Source organism: Calonectris borealis, chromosome 11 (genome assembly GCF_964195595.1).
Source record: "Calonectris borealis chromosome 11, bCalBor7.hap1.2, whole genome shotgun sequence".
Lineage (NCBI taxonomy): Eukaryota > Metazoa > Chordata > Aves > Procellariiformes > Procellariidae > Calonectris > Calonectris borealis.
In genome coordinates, this window is record NC_134322.1 from 15,705,089 (window position 1) to 15,725,728 (window position 20,640).

Consider the following 20,640-nt stretch of genomic DNA (forward strand, 5'->3'; position numbering starts at 1 on the left):
ATATGATTTGAAATTGCCTATTGCTGTATTTTTGGGTTTACCCAGAGAGCAGGTGTTAATATAAATGTAAACATGAGGACTAAAGGTTTGGGTGCAGGAAGAATCCTGAAAAGAGACTGCGGAGAAATTGCATGTTATCTGAGGAATTCCTTTTCTTTAAAGAGAAGTGTAAATGAGATTCTTATGTATTTGTGTGTCCTTTAATGGCAGCTGAACTTGTACTCAGTCCCTTAATTACTGTAGAACTTTTATGTCTGTAGTTTTTTGCTAAGGTTTGGGGTTTTTTGGTTTTATTTGTTTGTGGTCTTTTTTTTGGTCTTTGGCAAGGGAATTTTATGCTAGAAGTTTGTCATTCATACCTACATGCCAAAGTTCCCCCCTTCCCCTACTTCTTTCCAGCTGTCCCACAAAGAGGACTTAACCCCTTAGTCATTTTGCTATCAAGTTGGTATGACAGCTGTTTGTCTCGGATAATTCTACTTTATCCATAGTTGAGCCTATAGATAGTTATATGATTTCTGTTAATCTACTATATACTATACTATAAACTTGGTAAACTGTATTTTCTTTAAGTTACTAAAGGTCTAGTGTAATTTTTCATGGTTGAAGATTGTGTGTATTTATGAACAGAAGGATGTTTAAGGCACTAATATAATATCGTGTCATTTAGTAAGATTGGAGTTGAGTTTGTGGAGACTATTTTTAAAATTGAAGTAGTTTACTTGAGTAGTTTACTAGACCTCTTGAGTTGACTTCTCTTGACTGCAGAGATGCAGTTCTTTTTTTTAGTACTCTAACGTTGAAGGATTATGTTTTTGGGGAATAGCATTGAACATTTTTAGAAGCTTTATAAAATTTCTTAAATTACCTATAGAGTCAGATGTGATCTATGTGATATAATAAGTAAGTCTTGTATCTTAAACTTCCTTCAAAATAAATATTAGTTTATCATATTTGAAAATTCAGTTTCAATAAATGACTTCACTGAATAAAGTATGTTCTCTAAAAAGCTTTTTTTAGAGGCATTGTCTAATTTAATGTGTTAGCACTTCTTCAGAAGTACATAGCAAAACTTGATTAGTTTTGTATGTTCTCCTGTGAGGAAGTCACTAAATTTAAATAGTAAATAAAGAAGTAAGAAAAGGCACTATTTTCTTCTGCATGTGAATTATTTGATGGAGATTGTTACTGAACACTCATAACTAGTTTTAAATTGTGTGTATACCTTAATCACTTTTGGATATTAAGTATTGTAAGAAAAAGGGGAAAGTATTATTTCAGTGCATAATTGTCATTGTAAGGACAGGAAATGTATTTTTAATTTCTATTTTTTTCTGTCTTAAGTAGTGATGGCCACTCATCAGTTTCTTGGGTTTTTTGTTAATACAAAACTCTAGAAGTCCCTAGTTCTATTGTATACCTCAACCTGATGATTTGGAAGTATGTGTGGACTTTTTAAATACTACAATCCATTATTTACTAGTGATGGAAGGGGCAAGGTTTTTTCTGTTATGAGTCTAAGATGAGATAATGATAATTTTTTTTAACGTCTTGAATGAAAGCCTTGTTTTTTTCATTTGTAAAACAAAGCTGTGTTTGTAAACACAACATTCAAAAACATAAAGGACATACTTTTTTGGTGAAGATGTTAACTGAATACCAAGAATGATCAGAAAGAGCAGCTTTTGTTATATTTAATAATATCTCACTGTCTTCAGAGGATAATCAGGCTAAAATGTACCCAATCAATCTTTAGGACTTTGTTAGATTCTTCTTGTGTGCTAGAGATTGATTTTTTTTCTTTTTCTTTTTTTTTTTTTTTGAAAGAAAGAGCTGAAATTGCTTTAAATGAAATAAACTTCATGTTCTTGCCGATGTAATACGGAAGAATCTTGCTTGATCATATCAAAATAATTGTTGCTGGTGTTTTAAAGAAGTACTTGGAATGGGGGGTGAAAGAGGAAGAGACTTGATAAAAAGGGTTTACTTTATAGCCCTGTTAGTAGGGTAATGCTCTCTAGGAATGCTAGTAAAACCGTAGCATAAAACTAAGTAAGGTTTGTCTTGGACAGGGAAGTTGTACACTTCCATATTAGTGCCATGGAAAACTTCAAAAACTGCTTATGCTATAGACTTGCATTTAAAAAAGAAGGTAAAAATTGTACATTTCTGTGTTACACACAATTTCTCTTCATTGGTAAGTGGAAAATAGGTAGATATTTTTTACACATAGCTGACAGTTTTGAATTTTTCTGAGGTATCTTGTTTATTGCAGTGGACCTGATTTCTTGCTCCTGAAGTTCTACAGAGATTGCCTATATTGTTTTTGTAAGCCTGGGAGATATTTATGCTACACTTTTAAAGTCTGCTTTTTTTGGTATTGTACACTTGTTTTTCTGTACCAGTTGTAGCTGCAGAAATGGTGGCATCTCCGTGTCTTTTCAGGTTGTTAGTGACGTGGAGTTCTAGTAATAAGTTGAACCACTTGCTTTTGCTGTTTTACTTTCCTTTGCACGAACAAAACTGCAGGAGACATTTTGTTTTTGCCTTGTCTCTGAAAGAGCTCTTTGCTGCTGGTGAAGATGAAGCAGTGGTAACACAGAGAAACTTAAGTTAGTCTGGGTTGGAGTTTTATATAGAAGTGTATTCTGAGCCTTGATTTGTGAAAATTACACTTTAGACGGTGTATTTTTTCCCCCTTTTAAATACAAAGATGAATAGGCAGAACTAATTGTTAGCAAAACATACCTAGTAAAACAAAACCTAAATCGGTCATTTCTAGTCGTGTACATTTTGTGGGTAAAATACCAATGAACATCAAACCATGAATGTGCATATTCTGTGTGTTAAATGAAATTGAGTTTTAACCAAAGTTTACCCTTAATTCAATATAAACAAGAACTCGGTCTGTAGGATTACCTGGTGTCTGTATTTATTCTGTTTAGAGTATGACCAAAATATATTGCTATTTTTAGTATGTATATCATTGTCTTTGGAGAGTCAATTGATTTATAGTCCTCCTGTCTCCTTCAGGCTTTACAGACAAAATCTTTAGTGTATTGAATGGTTCCAAGTCTTAAATAAAAACTGAATGCACATTGGTGGTTTTTGTATGTACTATGTGCATTTTTAACATTAATCTAAAGGTCCAAAATAAACTGGTTTTTTACTTGAATGAAACAATAAGGGAACCAGAGAAGATTTAGCGAAATGTAAAACTTAGTGTGATTCATACCTATTAGCATATAATATGTGAGAAAAATGTGAAGAGTTCAATTTAAAATAACATTGCTTTGCAAACTTGGTTTGTCTAGTTCTGTTGGAAAACATGTTTAAAACCTAAAAGATGTAGATAAATTCATGATAAAGTCATTGAATTTTGCATGCTGTAGGGGATGTCTTGTAACCAAATATCTCTTGAATTTTCTACTGTGTTGCATTGATGTTAGTAGGATGCTGTGAAGGCAAATATACTTCAGAAAATCCTGAACTATTTTTAGTCTTATGTAGGAGAATGGAATTCACTGTTTATATTTTTATTTTTTGTTTATTTGAATGCAAGATATTATTGTCTTCGTGTTATCCCAAGAGCTATTGTGGCTACTCTGTGAAATGATTAAACCAGACAGCTTTGCTTGTAGGACAAACGTTTTTTATATTGTGATGTTTCGATGATTTTCAATGCAACACCTATCCCATTCCAGTTTCTTTATGCAGCAACTTCATGAGTCATAATCCTTGCAAAAGAACACAGCTTAAAATAATCACTGATTGTTTCTTTGCAATTCTATTCACTGCCCACTGCAAATAAACAAGAGCAGAAATGACAATATCATTTAATCCTTTAATGTTTGCTTTTGACGTGCAGAACATTCTCTTGTAATAGAGAAGTAATCCATGAGGAGAGTAGCTGCTCTTTCATCTTCCTGAATGCTAAATGAAGCCAAGGCTTTTACGAAGATATGGTGATTTAATGAAGATGACCGAGTTCTGGAGTAATGAAAAGCTTTTGTATATTTCTAAAAATGATGCCTCGTGCTTACTACTGCAGAGTTCAAATAGCTGTATTTTGTAGTATGTCTTTGCAAGATTGGTGCTTGAGATGCTTAGGTGCAAGGTGATTGAATGGTACGATAAATCAGAAACTTTTTCCTTCATTTGATTTTATAAAAGAAATGCACATCTCTGCCACTTTATGTGTGTAAATGCATGTAATGTCTGACATGTGTTCTCTGCTCTGTGTAATGCTAATATCACTTTCCCTTGCCAGAGGACAGTAATAAGCACACAAAAAAACGGAGCATGAACTTTGTCAATATTACTTATGACAGGAACATCTGAATTAGATATTTTTCTTGCAAGTACTCGTAAGATGCTGAATTTAAAAAGCTCCTCAGCTCAAAAAAAAACAAAACAAAACACCAAGCAAACAAAAAAAAACCCAAACAAAAAACCTCCCCAAAACCCAAACTCCAATAAAAACTCAAACAAACCAAAACCGCCATCTTTTTTCCCTTTCAGTTGTTCATTTCATTAGTTTATTTGGAATATTTTTTTAATAATCTGTAATATTACTACTTAACAAAGCAAGCTAGATAATGCATGATACTTCAGAAGGAAGCAGAGAGATGCTTTAAAGGATGGGAGACCGTATCCTCTCTAGAACATACTCTCCCAACAGTCTTTCAAGCCTTCATGAATTGGCAAAAGGGCCTTTTATTTTTCCCTCTTTGTAAGTCAAGTGAGAAGTAGTCAACTTCTATAAAGGTTAATTTAATCTTTTTTCTTCCACCAAGATTTTAAAGAAGATTGTGATTCTTTACAAAAAGTTTCTACTTGTATGTTAGTCTTCTGTATATGAGCACTGTACTGTACAACCAGAAGTAATCTTAAAGGTTGCTAAACTATTTTAGGGTTGCCAGGAATGTAAAGAATGCAACCACGTTGTTACATTTCTCATTGTGTTACAGGAAAGATATATCTGACCATCTGGGGTGAATGAACTTAGGTGAGCAACAACAGGCTGGGTTTTTTGTCTACTTTTTGAAAACTGCCTTGTAATAAAAGTGCAGAAATGAATATGTAACTTAAATTTCCTTCTTATCCTTTTTAATGGCTTGAATTACTGGCTAGTCCCTATGTACTAGTATACAAACTCTTACAAGTATAAGAGTGATATATATGGCATGGATGCTTAAAACTCTACATGTTAGGTGAATAAATTTCAAGACATGTCAAGGCTGTGCATTTGTGAATACATTTCTGGTAGAAGGTGAAGCATTATAAGCGATTGCATTTTTTTTTTTTGAGTGATGCAGTAAAACCAGAGTTTATAATGTATGCATGTCCGTTATACTCATTAAACTCACTTTATTTTCAAGATACTTGTTGAATACTGAATAACGGCTTCAATCATCTGCTTATTTACTGTGTACTAACACTTCCTTTTTCCTTTTGCCTGATCCTGTTAGGGGAAGTTGGCATCAGAGAAGAGGTAAATGCCTGCATATGGGAGATGCTGTGTAATACTATTTATGTTCTACGCTAACGGTTATGTTCCTTTTGGCCTTTGAATAGTCTATATTTGTTTTATAAAGTAAATGGCATTTTTTCTCCTAGATGCAGCTGTTTATTTGTAGGTAACCTAAGTGCCCTGTGAACTATCATCAAAACCCCCTGTTTTGTATCTTATATTTCTGCAAGTGAAAAGTGGTATGTATATGACAATGTGACTTGTGCTGCAGTGAGGAATCAGTCAGAGTTTGGCCATCTCATGTGTGTGTCATAGGTTGTCTCCGAATTGGATACTGGAGAACATGCTGTTGCCATAGCAATGGAAGTCCTTTTGAAGGCAGGATTCTTGGCAGAGCCGTTGCATCTCCTAAAGTGCTTGGTGCATTGATTTGAAAGTACCTTGTCAGTATTAGCACATAGCTGTAGTGAAAAGAGCGGCAAGTACAGATTTCTTTAAAATACATGATTTTCTTTTTTTCACAGCTAATTGTTCGTTGAACCCCCTGTTCATAAAGCTACAGCTTTTTAAAATGTTACGCTGTGAACAATTCCTGTATTTAACATACTTAGCTTGAATGCATATATAGATTGAGCTCATGTAACAGCTGACTAGTGTTTATTGCAAAAGTATCACTGTATGACTTTCATAGTTTCTTACGCTACTTGTCCATTTTAGTACTTTGAAAATATATTTTTAGAGAGTTTCCTCCATGATTTTAGTTACTGCAAAACAGTTGTGAAAATACGCTGCTTTATTCGTAATGCTTTTCAACTTGATGTTTTCCTTTTTTCTAAGTAAAATGGTTGCCTTGCTCCCATATTATTTATATTACAGAACCCGAAGTGTGACACTAATGGAGCAGAATCACTTGTGGAGATGTATAGTTCTGTATTTATTTGGAACGTATACCTTATGTAGGATCCCTTTTTCAGCAACACGGGCAGATCTTTGTGTATAAATATTTCTTCCTCAGAGTGTGGTTTTGTTACCAAATTAAGAAAAGGCTGTGAATTTCTTGTGCCCCAACAGGTATATAATTTTTCTTGATAAGTGAGGTTTTCTTTCCCAAGATGAAGTGTAGGAGTTCAGAGGCAACTTGTATAGCGCGGGTACTCTAAGACAGCAGAAACATCCATTTCTACATGTGCTATGAGGATGGAGTTGATTAATTTTTTACTTATGTAAAAAGATCAAACAATTTTTAAACTGAGGAATATAAAGAAAAAGTGAAAACTTTTCTAAGTCTCCAGGAGACAATTAAGGTGATTAACACTGTACAGCATATTCTTTTGTGTGGACTGGGATTTCCATGTTTAAGAGTTCCTTTATTACTGAAAAAGCCTCCAGAAGATAAGAATTTTGGAGTTACCCATATAGCTTGCTCCATTCTTTGCAGCTTTTTATGTAACACAGTCTTTAGCTTTATCACTTTCTGTGAAATAGTAGATATAGATCAGAATTAAACAAATGCTTCATTATTTTTTCTCCTTCCAAGTGAAGTTAAGGAAGAACGAAATAATTAATACTTTATTTGTACTTGAAAACAACTTTCTGCCTGCTGTAGCAGATATGTGCATGTGCCATACCAGTGATCTTTAGCTTGGGTTTTGTTTTTTAATTCCTGCCCCCTCTTGCTCCTTTCTCAGAGTAGGAACGAAGCATAGCTTCAGGTTGGCTTGGCCTTGGGAAGCGTTACTGAGCTGCTGCTCTAAGCAGTTTAGACAGGACTTGTTACTTACAGTTTCTACAAGTGCTGGTCTAACCTGGATAGACAAGTCGTGGTGTAAGTGACCTTGGCATGGTGACCAGATTGTGTACCAAGGAGAGGTCAGCATTGATTACACCGAGAGTGTGAACCAAGGCAGTTAGACTCTGCAAGGTGTCTGCTTGTCGTTGTTTTCCCTTTTTAAGCAAGCTTAATGCTGCATCAGTGGACATGTGTACTGAGGCTCTCTAGCTATCACTGGGAACGAACGCCACATTAATAACCTGAGTTTCCTCTAACTGTGTTGCCGGTTGGTCTCAAGTCACATTTGGGGAAAAAAGATCTTTCACAGCTCCAACAAAAGTTCTATTTATGTGTCCTTTTAGCCTTTGAGTCAATTAATACTGATTGAGCAGGCACTGTTTTTGGGGTTGTGGCAATAGATTCACTGAAATACATTGAGATAAGCTCATTGTGTTCTGAATACGTAAGTATGTATTAATACTGGCCTGATTTCTTTAGGCTTAGCAAAGATAACATTTTAAATGAATTTAGTATGAGAAGTTAGGTATTTCTCTTTTGAAATTCTAATTCTGAAAGAATTTTATACTTGGATGACTAATTCTAAAATGAAATGAGCAGCTCATGTAATTCATGTAACAAGCTTCCGTCTTGAGATATTCCATACTTTTCAATATCCTCTGGTTTTGTTTCCATCTATGCTACTGTTTTATCAGATCCGTTAAATTATAGGGATATAGAATACTGAATTATGAACAAAATACAAAATTCTCAAAATGTAAAATTTTTTTTTGCCTTAATGACTTCATGAAAATTTATATCTAGAAATTCACTAGGAATAGCAAATTCCTAGGACATATTATTACTCACGTGATGCTTAGTGCTGTTATTTTTGTAATTTAAATAAGCTAAAGCAGGCATTAATATCTCCATCAAAAACTTTTGCCAAGATTGTATTATTGCATAATGAAGAGAGGATAATCTTGAGTTTTAAAGGACATAGCTAAGAGGCAAAATTTCTGTTCATATCTTGCTGCATAGTTTCTATGTCCCTTTGAGGAACTGCTATTTTTTTCTTTTCTATTTTCCAGTTTCCTCAGCTGTAAAATGAGGGCTAGTGTTCACACTGTAGAAGAGACAGTAAGTGTTCTTTAACTTCCTCAGTTCAGGGAAATGGTGGACTTGGAATGGATTAATAGGAATAACTTCCTATGACCTAAACACAGTTAAATTAGCTTGCACATATTTTCAGTGTTAATATCCACTCCCTCCTTTTGTATATAATTTCTATGTCTCTGCTTGTTTAATTCAATCTTTTACTTATGTTGGTAAAGTTTTTGGGGTTCTCTTTTTCAATTCAGTTCTTGCTGTATCTACTATACAGCTTTTTAAATGTAAGTTCTGTTATTTAAAAATGTGGAAATGCAAATTTCAGTCTAGGACTCATAGCAATAGTCTAGAAACTAGAAGGTGTGTTTCAGCACACCTTCACAGATTACATATGCTTCTCATTTCTGTAAATTTTATTTGAATCTAATCCAAATAAGAAAGCACTGAAAAATATATTTGCCTAAATTTCTTCAAGGAAGAATATTACTAGTCTAAAAAGGTTTCCTGATACATAAACAGAAAACGGCCCTGTCCATAGCTATCCTTTGTATTTAATGGATTAAATTTACTTTGACAGCTGGATATATGTACCAGTGTCTAGCCTATGGCCATGATCTAATAATCATGGATATGGTAACAAGTCGTCTAAAAAGATTCGGTAATCAAGTGGGTTTTTTGACAAAACCTACTCTGACTGAAACAAGAAATGAGGCTGTGTTAAATGTGACTGCTTTTGCTACTGTGCCTGTATTCTGAATACTTAATAAATATCCTTTGGGATGTTGTAGACAGAACCTATGCTTTAACAGAGATGGAAAAGCTAATTGTGCTACAAAAGCATGCGTTTTAAAGTTATGAAACAAATTTGATCTAACCTAATGATCATGAAGAACTTAGTTTCAAAACATTAATTTCTACTTCCCCTGAAGTGCTTTTTAACTTGTTTGTTTCTTCTGTCATAAAAATAGCTGTATACCATTAAAAACAGCCTTTTGTGAAATACACGATTCTTAAATCATAATTCTGGTATGCGAGGGGAAGTTTAAGTAGTACCAATGAGTAAATGTGTGTCAAAGGGGAAGACTTAAAGCACTACATCTTGAAAACAAAGACTTTATTACATGCTAAGAGTGTGGTTTGGTCTCAGTTACGTTTGACTAGTAAAACCTACATTGTACGTAAATATTCTTTAAGAGAAAAACAATACCTTGGCCCTCAAACAATCTTTTGTAATGCAAAATTAAACTAGCGTATTTTGCCCAGCTAGCATGTTATGACTGTTGTTTTATATTTGGTTCTAGCTTTTGGGGAAAAAAAGCTGCCTTACATTCTATAAACATCAGTAAAATCAACCAGGTTAGGATAAAAACAACAAGTGTTCAAAAAATTGTAACTTTCTCTCTTCTTTTACTTTAAATAGAATTTCTGATACAGCTCGCAGGAACAATGTTTTAGAAAACACTTAAGGGGGAGAGAGTGTGAACCAATTTAAGGAATTAAATATTCTGTTAGGAAGGTGAATTAACTGTTCACCCCAATTTATAGGTTACATTTCAGCAACTTCCAAATGTGATGCATGTTGTGAGGCTCTTTTTTTTTTTTTTAAGTCATGTCTGTTTTCTCATCGTTTTGTAGCTCAAGTGATTTGAGGTGTCCTTATTTTTAAACTTCACAGCAGCTTTTATGAGAAGTAGGATGTTTGCACTAAAGCTAGTATTTGCGGAGACACAGAAGGCTGGGGAGATCAGGAGGTAGAAATATCTTCCAGGGGAGCCTAGGAGATTGATCCAGTTGAAACTGTTACTGTGGGAATGTTATTTGCTTTTCCATGTGGCTGATGTGCAAGAAACTTTAGGGATTCTTACCACTTTATTTGTTGTTAATGTGAAAGGTGTACGTTTGATCCTTCACTGTTTTGTTATTGTAGATAGATGTCTTCTCCAACTTGTTGAAGAATATTTGTCTGAGTTAAGTGGTAATGACACAGAATATGAAAGCAACTTTCATACTTATTTTGGCAGGATTGTTTTATCCAAAAACTCAGAACAAAGCTTAAGAGCATCAACATTTGTAAAGAGTAGTGTTCAGCTTTGAAACTGGGAAATAAAGAACTCAGGGAAAGGAATTCTCCTTTTCCTTTACTCAAAATGTTTTTAGTCTTTGTGTTTTGATTGTTAGCTGTAAACACATGGAATTTCAGTGAGCATTTGCTAATTCAGTGAAATTTGTTAATTTTTGTCAACTTTCTCACTTTCCACTTACGTAATTTTGGGGGCTTTTGTCTTCTTTTAAGTTCTGTCAGGTAATCTACTGTTAGTATTTCTGTTTCTACATAAATTTATTCCAGTTTATCACAGCTTCTTAGAATACCTTATCCTTCTTAATCGTTTTAGAAGCTTGCTTTTTCCTGCTGGTTGCTTTCACTTTGGTAGTCGTCTGACATTATTCTTAAGCACTTTTTGAATTCTTTATTCTTGATTACTTTTTTTCCCTGACCTTAAGTGAATTGATAGAGTATGTCCAGTTAGTATTTCCTTTGTTCATTTTCCCAGACTTTAGATTAATTTACATTTATCTCAGTTCAGTAAAAGATGTAACTTTAGACCAGTGAACATGTCAGTGATATTATCTGTGTGGTTAAAAGTCAAGCACTTATTTATATACCTGGTTTAGTTGAGGGGTTTCATTTTAATCATGTAGAGACTGCAAAAGAAGTATTGATATTGTAACGTTCCTACAAGACTAAGAATTTTATACCTAATATAATACACATAAAATAATGGCATTACTTTTATAGGACAGGATATTACTGTTGGAATTTGGTTTAGATACTGGATTACAATCCACTTGCATGATGGCAGTTTTTACTCTTCTCTTTACGTACTTGTATCTAAATTCACATTGTCTCAGCCATTTTGGGACTATTGCTTTGTATTCTAATTATCTCTGTGCTGTAACTTTTTCCTTTGAGGGAAGGTAACTATGTGGATTTCTGTAAAGGGCGTCAGTGAACAGAAGTTACTGGCATAATGGCTCCAGTTGTGCAAATAAATCTTCTGTTGCTGTCCCACAGTGAACAAGCCTTTGCTTAAGTGGCCTGTCTGGTTTTCTTCCTGCCTGCGACTGATAGGAGTCAAGCTGGCTGAAAGCCATTTGCTTGTACAGCTAGCACTGCACACGTGGTGGAGCTTGGTTGTGTTTTACTTTCTGCAATGAAGAAATTCATTCTGCTCGTATTGCCAGCCTGGTTTTGATAGCAGAAAGAGGCTGTTAGGGTTTGGCTGTTCAGAGGGAAAGAGCTCAACCAGGATGCTAAGGGTTTTTGGGGTGTGGAAATTTAGGTTCAGAAACTTTGTCATCTGCCTATCCGTAATTCCCTTCTGATGGCTTGGGACAATGCCAGTTATTTGGAAGTTGTTGCCTCTGACCTTTTGTGTGTGTTCAGTAGTCATCCACTCTTTTACAAGATTATTTGTAGGGAAATAGAAGTCCAAGAGAGGTGTGCTTTCATAGCTTGTGAATTGTTCTCTGTTGCTTTTTGGACATGCATGTGGCCTGATACTGGATGTGCTTGCAGATGCCTGTGTATGTGGTAGTGTGCGAGGAGAGAGCTGGCTCTGTTCTTAAAGTACACTCTTCTCAATATGCCGCTAATGTACTTCTTCAAGTTGGAGTTCTGTTTTAATATGACTGTTCAAGTGTTCCTGTGCTAGATATAACACATTTTGGCCTTTTTGTCTTTGGCCTTTCTATTTTGACTTTCTATTTGAGGATTTTGATGCCTTCTCTTAGCACTTTCTTCCAGCGCTCCTTAGCATTAGAGTTAGTGAAAGTAGTCCTAGGAAGGCTTTTGTGCTCATTTGTTTCAAATAAAATTTAATAATATTGCATGTTGATAAAAAATATTTTCTGTAAAATGTGGCTGAAGCTGGGAATGGAAAACTTTAAATGTCATGGTAACACAGGGTGCACTGCAGTGAAGGATGTGTCTCAGTAAGTGTAGATATTGTGAAGTAGAAGCTTGCTGAATGTGCCTACGTTTCTGTGAATGTGACTTCCGTTTTGTGTTGCCAGTGCTGACTGTGAAGGTACTTACATCTAGTCAGTTGCTGGATATTATTAAACAACAACAACAGAAAAAGCTTTTTCCTTATGCAACTTCTGATTCAGCTGTATGTATCTGGATGTATTTGCTTTTTAGGAGCGACAAGTTGATTAAGAAGTTGCCCTTTGGTTTTATATTGTGGCCTGTGACAAGTTGATAGTGTTTAAGAAAAAATATCCTCTCTCAGAAAGGAATTGTACTTAAAACTCTGCTTTTATTATGAGAATTATAAGAAATGAACACCTGGCTGTAGGTTTATAATCTACTGATAGGCCTGCATGTCTTTTTAATTAAAATTAAAATAATTAATATTTTTTTTGTGGAATTGAGTTCCTTTTAATTGAACAAACAGAAAAAACCTTTTAGGTACTTCGGTTTATAGATGGAAATTTTTTTTTTTTTTAGTAGATGGCAGCAAGAATGGGTGACTAGCTTGTGTAAGAGTATCCTTATTTTAGTTCTTCCTCATCAGCACACTATATGCATTGCGCATGCACAATGACCTCCTCGTAACTCTTATAAATAAAATAGAATTTATCTGTGTATCTGTGGTTTGAGATGTCATTTAGAGAAATAAAGACCTTAACTGGTGTTGACTTAATTGATGTTTTGATTGGACAGACAACCAGTTGTGAAGTCAAATGATGTTGGCTTTTATGTTTTATGCTTTCAGAATATTTTTTTCTTTTTTTTTTCCCCTAAGCCTGGGGATGATTCATGCTGAGATATTAAGGAACACAGTATTTGTTGTATGCTGAAGTACAGTTGTACAATTATTTTAGTGTAAATTTGGTTACTGAATCTAGCTAAGAGTAATGAGATAAGTAAGTAGGATGTCAGTAGAACAGTCTATATGCTGTTTCTTATTGCTGCTGACAAATCTGTTTTGGAAAATTGATGTCATTACTAGTCTAGATTATCTTCTGTAGGATTGTTTTTTTTTCTGGAGGGATGCAAATAATGATATAAGAATAGCTGTGTATGTATGTGGTGGGCGTGAGGTTAAACATGCTCAAAATTGCAAAGGTGAGGAAACAACCAAATTTTCCTGATATTTACTGATTCACTGTAGTGTACTTACTGCTGTGTACTGGTAGAGGGCATGTGTGATTGGAATGCAGGGTGTTGGATTTTGGTTTTCCGCTTTTTATAATGCCATTACTTAATGAATTAATGGATACAGTTCTTGATATTTATTTAGTCTGCCAGTTTGTTCTTCCCATAGAAGATCATAATATCCCTTTTTCATTACATTTGAGAAAAATAAACTGTTTTGTACTGAGTTAAATATGCATGTATTATTACTGGTTTCTTTAAAGGTACTTGGCACGTGGCTTAAATTTTCTGGCCATGTGCTATTGCACTGTAAAAATGCTGTCATTTTGAGAAGTGAGATTTGCAGGAAGGAATAATATTATTTACTAGATAAACTCAGTATTATTTGCCTTATAACTGTTACATGGATCATAGAAACTAGAACACTACTACCCTAAAACCAGTCACTTGAACTTGGCTGTTTTATAATCGGTGTAAAATTTTCAGCTACATCAAAAATACACCATTCTGTTGGTGTTTTAGGTACTAAGCTTTGTCACAATACCTTCATTATGAGCTTAGGTTGGTCTTCCAGACCGTATGTAGTCATCAGGGTTTACATTTCGTTTATAGAAAATGCTTATGAGCACCTTTTAATGTACTGTAATCTTATTAAGCCAAGTTGCTGGTGTTTTGTGTTAGGTTTGTTCTTTGTATCCTTTCATGCTGAAGGATATAGTTGATTGTAAATATAGTCTTGACTATTCTTGATTTAAAAAAAAAAAAAAAAGCTTTGTAAGTACTTCGAATGTATACTGGTATTACATTTGGCTGTGTACAAAAAGTAGCGCTCTGCTGTGTAATTACAGTTCTTCGGCATCTGACTCTTAAGTTCTATTTACTTTTGAATTAATTATTTTGGGGAATGTTTCATTTCCATCTAAAAATGTTTTATACAGTAATATCAATGTCTGTTTTTCAAAGGTACAAACAAAGTAGTTTGGTGATTTTCATTAGAATGCTTTTCACTTACATCCTTGAGACTTTTCTGTAAATCCTTCTTTAACAGCTCTTGACATTGCTACCTCAAGGCGTCGAGCCAGCATGTGCAGTCTCAAGCAAGCAGACCCAAGTTTGAATACCAGACTGCTTGCTCGAGGAGGCATTTTGCTCAAATCCTTAGGGGAATGTTGACCTTGTCTTTCTTAAAAAAGTGGCACCTGCTGGCTAACCAGGAGGGGCTTTGAGGGAATTTGGAAGAGGGTACTTTGGTCTCGGTAGGCTGTGATACAAAACTTGGAGTTGTGAGGGCTAAAGAAGTACTTGACTCAAGGAGTGGATGGATTGAAAACAAATAGAAATTGATCCTTGGGAGAGAAGCACTGTTTTGATCCATACCTGATGCTCTTTATGCAGGTCTTGGCACTCACTATGATTTTCCTTGGTGTCCCGTGTTTCTCATTTCTCTGGATTGTGCTGCAGAACATTTGGACTACTTGTGTGCAGAAGTAGTGCCTCAAATAGGTGATGTTAATTAAAACAAAACAATGTTAACTTGATTATTTTGAAGTAAATAATTAATTTCTTATAAAGCAGCCTAACGCGGAAGGATCTCAGCAATTCTTTAAGTTGTTAATTTTTAGTTTGGTAGAATGAAAGTAGACCACGTTAAAACTCTGATTTCTATTTGCAAGGTCAGTATATAAAATGCTATTCACAGCTTTTTATCTCATTTTGTAGTTTTATGGTCTGTGTATCTAATGAAAAGTAATATATTTGGTAGGGAGCAATGAGATTTCGTGCTGTTATTTCCAGAGGATTGCTAATACAATACAAAACTAATGTTTGTCTTTTTTGTTAGATTTACATAGACTTAATCACAGCTATTGTGCAGTTTTGAGCCGAGAGTTAAAATGCATAGGATTGTGTTTAAGCAGAGTTCCTTTCTCTTCATCCCTTCACTAAAAAAAAAAAAAATTAAATCTTCAGATACAGTAGAGCAGGTTGTATCAAAAGGACAGGAAATATAATTTGTATTATATACAGGTCCAAATCAGCATTTTTTAAAAATAAGGTATTGAGTTATTGAGTGTTAAATTCTAGACTGCATTTAGTAGGGTAAATTGCTTATAATTCTGGAAGCACTGATCCTGATAGGAAAGGGTGATAATTAGTTTCTAACATGGACAGAATTGCTGTTATTAGCTGTGCTCCACATGTTTGCTTCCCCTGTGGCATTCCTTGGGGTGCAGCAGATGGATGAACAAGGGGCAGAGGTAATGTGTGCTATGATCGGCTGCTGCTTTCCCTTGGGGATACTTCTAGAATGCTGATCTCTTATTTTTTCTTTTTTTTCTTTCTCTTTTCTTTTTCAGCAACTTTGCTGAGACGTATCAGAATTAATTTATGGTATTCCTCCTTTATAATCCATTAATCCAACCATTTAATATCAATATGTTAATGTCTTAAAGGATGGGCTGTTGCATGTGTGCTGGTATCTTAAATCTTACAAAGTCAATACCATACTTAAATACTTTTCTCTGTTCCATGAGGTTGTGGCATTAATAATCTGATGTTGCCTGTTACTGTCACCTGATCTTTTGTAACATGATCAACTCCTTTTACATTGGAAAATGGGTATTATTGTGGCACCTGGATGATAGAATGGAGCCTGCTATTGAAAAGAATTTTCCTTTTTATTTCTATCTGTCCAAGTAATGTCTGCTCTAATTCTCCTTTCTTTCTGTTCTTGGTTAAAACGTAGGCAGAGGTGGTGTGTGGGTTTTTGTGTTTTTTTTATTTTTAAAGCCACCTTTATTCAAGGGAGTAATGTAGACCAGCTTATCTCATTGCCATCCAAAAAAGCAGAGCCTTGTTCGGGTAAGAAGAAAAAGAGGCCGACTTTCCCATACTCCAGCTAGGAGGAGGCCCAGCATTGATGCAGCAGCTCTCACCTGGTGGCATAGCTGACGGCTCAGAGTGTGCGGGGAGCCCTGTCTGCGGGAAGTTGTTTGTGGGCCACGAGCCTGCATGCTCGAAGGCAGGGGTGTTCATCTGAGAGGTTACCACGGAGCGCTTACTGAAATGATCAGGAGGAGGAGGAAGGGGCAGGGAGCTGTGTGTGCATGTGTGTGCACATGTGCTGATTATTAGAAAATATTTTCTTTGGTGCTTTTCAAATGTTTTCACTTTGTTTATATCTGTCTCTTATTTTTCTTTGTCCTTTACTCGTTTACTGTCCCTCCCAAGCCATCTCAGGCCTTGAGTCCCTAGAACTCCTCTAGCTTGTTTTGCAGCCATCGCTTTTTTTCCCTGCCTCCTTTATTCTAATTTTTATTCGAGCAGTCATTAATAAAAACTGATGTTATCTCTGTTTGAATCTAGTTGGGACCTTTTTTAATATGAAAAAGCATCTGGTGAAGTTATTCTTACCTTCTCCCATCTTTGCTTCCAAAGACAGATGTAGTAAATGTAAAAGAGAACTATAAACTTAATACATCGATTGAAAATGTTTTCCATGCAAATGCTGCATGTAATACTTAAGATTGTACTACAACAATAGAGATATGGTACAAATAGTTCCTAGTTTGCAGGTAAACTTATATCCATCGGCGTAAAGACTGATCTTACTGACTGTGGTTTTACATATTTTGTCAAGTATCTTTTCCAATACCTACGCTAAAGTGAATGACATATAAAAAGCATTTATTATAGCATCAATCAGTGTATGCATCCATTCACAATAACAAGTCCATGTAAAAAATCCATATACAGGCATGTAATGGCTTAGTCCTTTAAAAAAAAAAAGCTCTGTGTGGAGATGTCCTAGCATGTCTGTCTGTCTCAGTCAGAGGGAACAGGTCTTAAATGTCTTTTTCAGACTGGTTAGGAGTGTTCCTGGCTCAGGCTGGCTGTCATTTGCTAGTGCAGAGAAGTACCCATCTTCATAAAGGAACCATAGGGACTGTTTCTGTCACTGTTGTAGGTATTATTTTGTGGAAGATTGTAATTCTTATTTGCTATTAAATAGTGCTTGCGGTATGGGTTTTTCAGGCAGTTGAGTGAAATGGTTACCTCTAAGAAGCAAACTCTGGGCTTTATGACTTGAACACAACTTGTGGAGGAGATTACAGCTTCTTTACCTTTTGGAGTGCACAATGTGTAGTGGTTTGGGGCACTGAGATCTGTCTGTAGAGTTCTGTGGTACTACCTAGTCGTCTTGGTGTACACTGAAAGCTGTCAATCTTTCTTCTAGATTTCAGATTGTTTTGAAATGGGGTGTGTTTTGCTGACTTATTTCTGCCCCTAAAGGCTGCTTTGGAGTGTGAATTTCAGGGATTTTAAAATTTTCTTTCTGGTTTTAACCTGGATTCTTGAACTGGGATGACTACAGGAAGTAGTGATTTAGTTGGATGATAGTGTTGTTTTTTTTTTTCAATACACACACACTATATATATTTATTTATTTTCTGGACTGTGGAGTCATTTCAGACTTTTATATTTTCTTTCAATGTTTTTTCTTGTCTACTTTTGCTACCACATATTACAGATGTGGGTATGCAGTGGAAATCTGTTGACAAGGAAGTTGCACCTTCTGTCTGAGGTTTGTGGTGTTTCTAGCACAGTGACTGCAAGTATTTTTTGGTTGAAGACTTACAGAAGACATCCTTTATGAGATAGAATTTCAAGTAAGTTTTTTAATAAATGCTAATCCACTTAGGGCTCTCGGAAATGGCAGAGTGCTTCAATGCTTCCTAAAATTAGGTGATACTGAAGCTGGAGGGAGACAGTTTCTGTCACTGCATACAGCGATTCTGGCAGTGATAGTGAAAGGTTGTGTTTGCCAGCTATAACAGTGTTTTTTCCAAACTGTGGTAGACAATTCAGAGTAGTGTGTAGCCTGGCACGAAACTGAGGATTCTGCTGTTATTGGTACTACTGATGGTAGTAGTCAGCAAAAAAGTTTTGCTCTGAAGTAGTTACTCTGTTATTTGATAGCTTCACTGTGAATCTGGACAGTGTGAGATATTTAATATTCTGATCATGCACTCAAGTAATTCCTTCACACTCTGGCTGTTTAAATAGGCTGAAGAGTGCAGAGCTCCTTGATGCAGGGAGTTCTGCTGATAGGATTTCTCAAAGGTAGTGTTATTCAAGGAACTTTGTGCTTGCTTTGTCTGCATAGTTGGATAACATGAGTGTTCTAGATTAGTAGATGGATTCCTTGTTTTTAATGCAAAATATTTCAAACAGCCAAGACTATGACTTGGCAGAAGCAGGTTCCTAAACAAATGCTTTGTCAGATCAACCCGTTGACCATTGCTGCTAGCCTCTGTTGCATAAGTGATTGTCTGGAGGCTGAATTGTTTGTGTAACTGACAGCCAGATCCAAATATAGGAACTGGATGTGTATTGAGAAGGATAGAAGCTTGGAGAAACTGTTTCCTGAAAGGAAGGATTGGCAATCAGGAAATAAATAATCATCTGTAGCATGTCCTAAAGACCAAATACGATGGTAAACAAACATAAAAGAATGAGGTTAAAGTATTTAAAAAACAGTGAGTTAGCACTTCAGGGTGAAGCACTAGTTTGTTTAAATCTACTCTGTTCATACTGACCCATTTCAGAGGAAAAATATAGTTTCTATGTCCTACTTGCTAAGTAGATGTGGTAACTTTCTCCTGCCTCATAGTGTTGATGCCTAACTGACTATTTTTTGAAAACTCTTTTGAATTCCAAACCAAAGTTTTGTAGATGAATTAGGCATTGTTATTGCTGGAAGCTCATTATATATTTTTTTTAAACTAACTTTTTTTGTGGAAAAGACTATAATAACTGTCAGCCTTTTCAGTTTCATAACTTAAAATCACGATGCTTCTCTCTTCTTCGTGCAAGGAGCAACTGCATGTGAAATGCCTGGGTCAACATAGAAGAATTACATGTAACCAAAAGAAACAAATCAGAGATGTTATGTAGCAGGTGTTTTCCGTGCTAGTTTCCTGCTGAAATCAATAGAAAGTTTTGATTAAACCTGATATCTTGCCTGGTGTGTGTCTCATACACTTTCAGAGAAGAGATGCAATGATCGGAATTCTTATGATCCTTTTCACCTTACAGCATATTAGTAATACATGTATTCTTTTATATCTAACTCATTTTCAAGATCTAGTAAAAGAGATTTTAATTGTTATACAGTATGTATTTTAAATTCTTGAACTGTGTTTGAGCATGTATTTCTCAGTCTTCCAGAAAGACCTTTTACTATAGCATATACATTTCGTGATATGAGTTGAGCAAAACTCTGTGATCTGGGAAGTAATTTTACCATTTGATTTAATATGGAAAACTTTGTATGTAAATTTGAAAGTAGACTGTGCCATCTATGTATTTGTTTTCTCTATAGAAATTCTTGACACTAAATTCATTAGACAGTTAATCACAGTGGTGGCTCTTTTCTGCCATAGGAAACTGGTTTTATTCAAGTATTATTCCTGTGATGAATCAGTTCAGGAATTTTGTTTGTTTTCATCTGCCTCCACATTGTATTAATCAGAGCAAAATTATTCCTGTGCTATTTGTCAAAAGGACAGCAAAGAATACATGCATGTGTATAGATGGATTAGATTATCATTATTCAACATGCATAGTATAATGTTCCTCCTAAATAGAGAATTTGACATATTTTGCTTCATTTTTACTGATATGCTTTTAGAATACTGACCTCTGCAGGTGGTTCATTCTTCCTCTTTAGACTGCTGGTGGCCTTGAATTACTTCTATTGCATTTGAAAAGTAAACAAAATAAATGCTACAGAGATATTTTTCCTTTCCAATGAGGCTGACAACGTCAAGGGACAAAGAAAAAGCTAGTAAAAAACCTAGCTAGAGCAGTTAGCTCTTATTTCCCCCTGTCTCTCATCAATAGCATATTGCCTCCCACCCCCCGTAACTTTTTTGTGCTATAACCGTATTTGCAATCACTATGTTCAGACAGAACATTAAACTTAAAAGTATTCCATAATTTAAGAGCATTCATGAAGTTGATTTCTAGACTTGTTCTAAATACTTCTTTTTGTTGTTGAAATATGTGCTGTCTGAGGAAACATTATGTATCAGGGCTTTAGTTAACTCACGAACTTCTGTAGGTTAT

The 20,640-nt window shown here is 35.2% G+C and overlaps 1 protein-coding gene across 12 annotated transcripts in view; it reads left to right on the plus strand.

The window, feature by feature from the left end:
* Positions 1-20,640, plus strand: part of TCF12 (transcription factor 12) — a 169,140-nt gene that overhangs the window by 7,540 nt on the left and 140,960 nt on the right. Inside the window, exon 1 of one of the 12 annotated variants that reach the window (XM_075160184.1) lies at positions 8,362-8,381. The exons of the other annotated variants lie outside the window; for them this stretch is intronic. The gene's annotated coding sequence lies outside the window, so the exon portion shown is untranslated. Of the gene's footprint in view, positions 1-8,361; positions 8,382-20,640 lie in introns of those variants that run through there. 12 annotated transcript variants of the gene reach the window in all.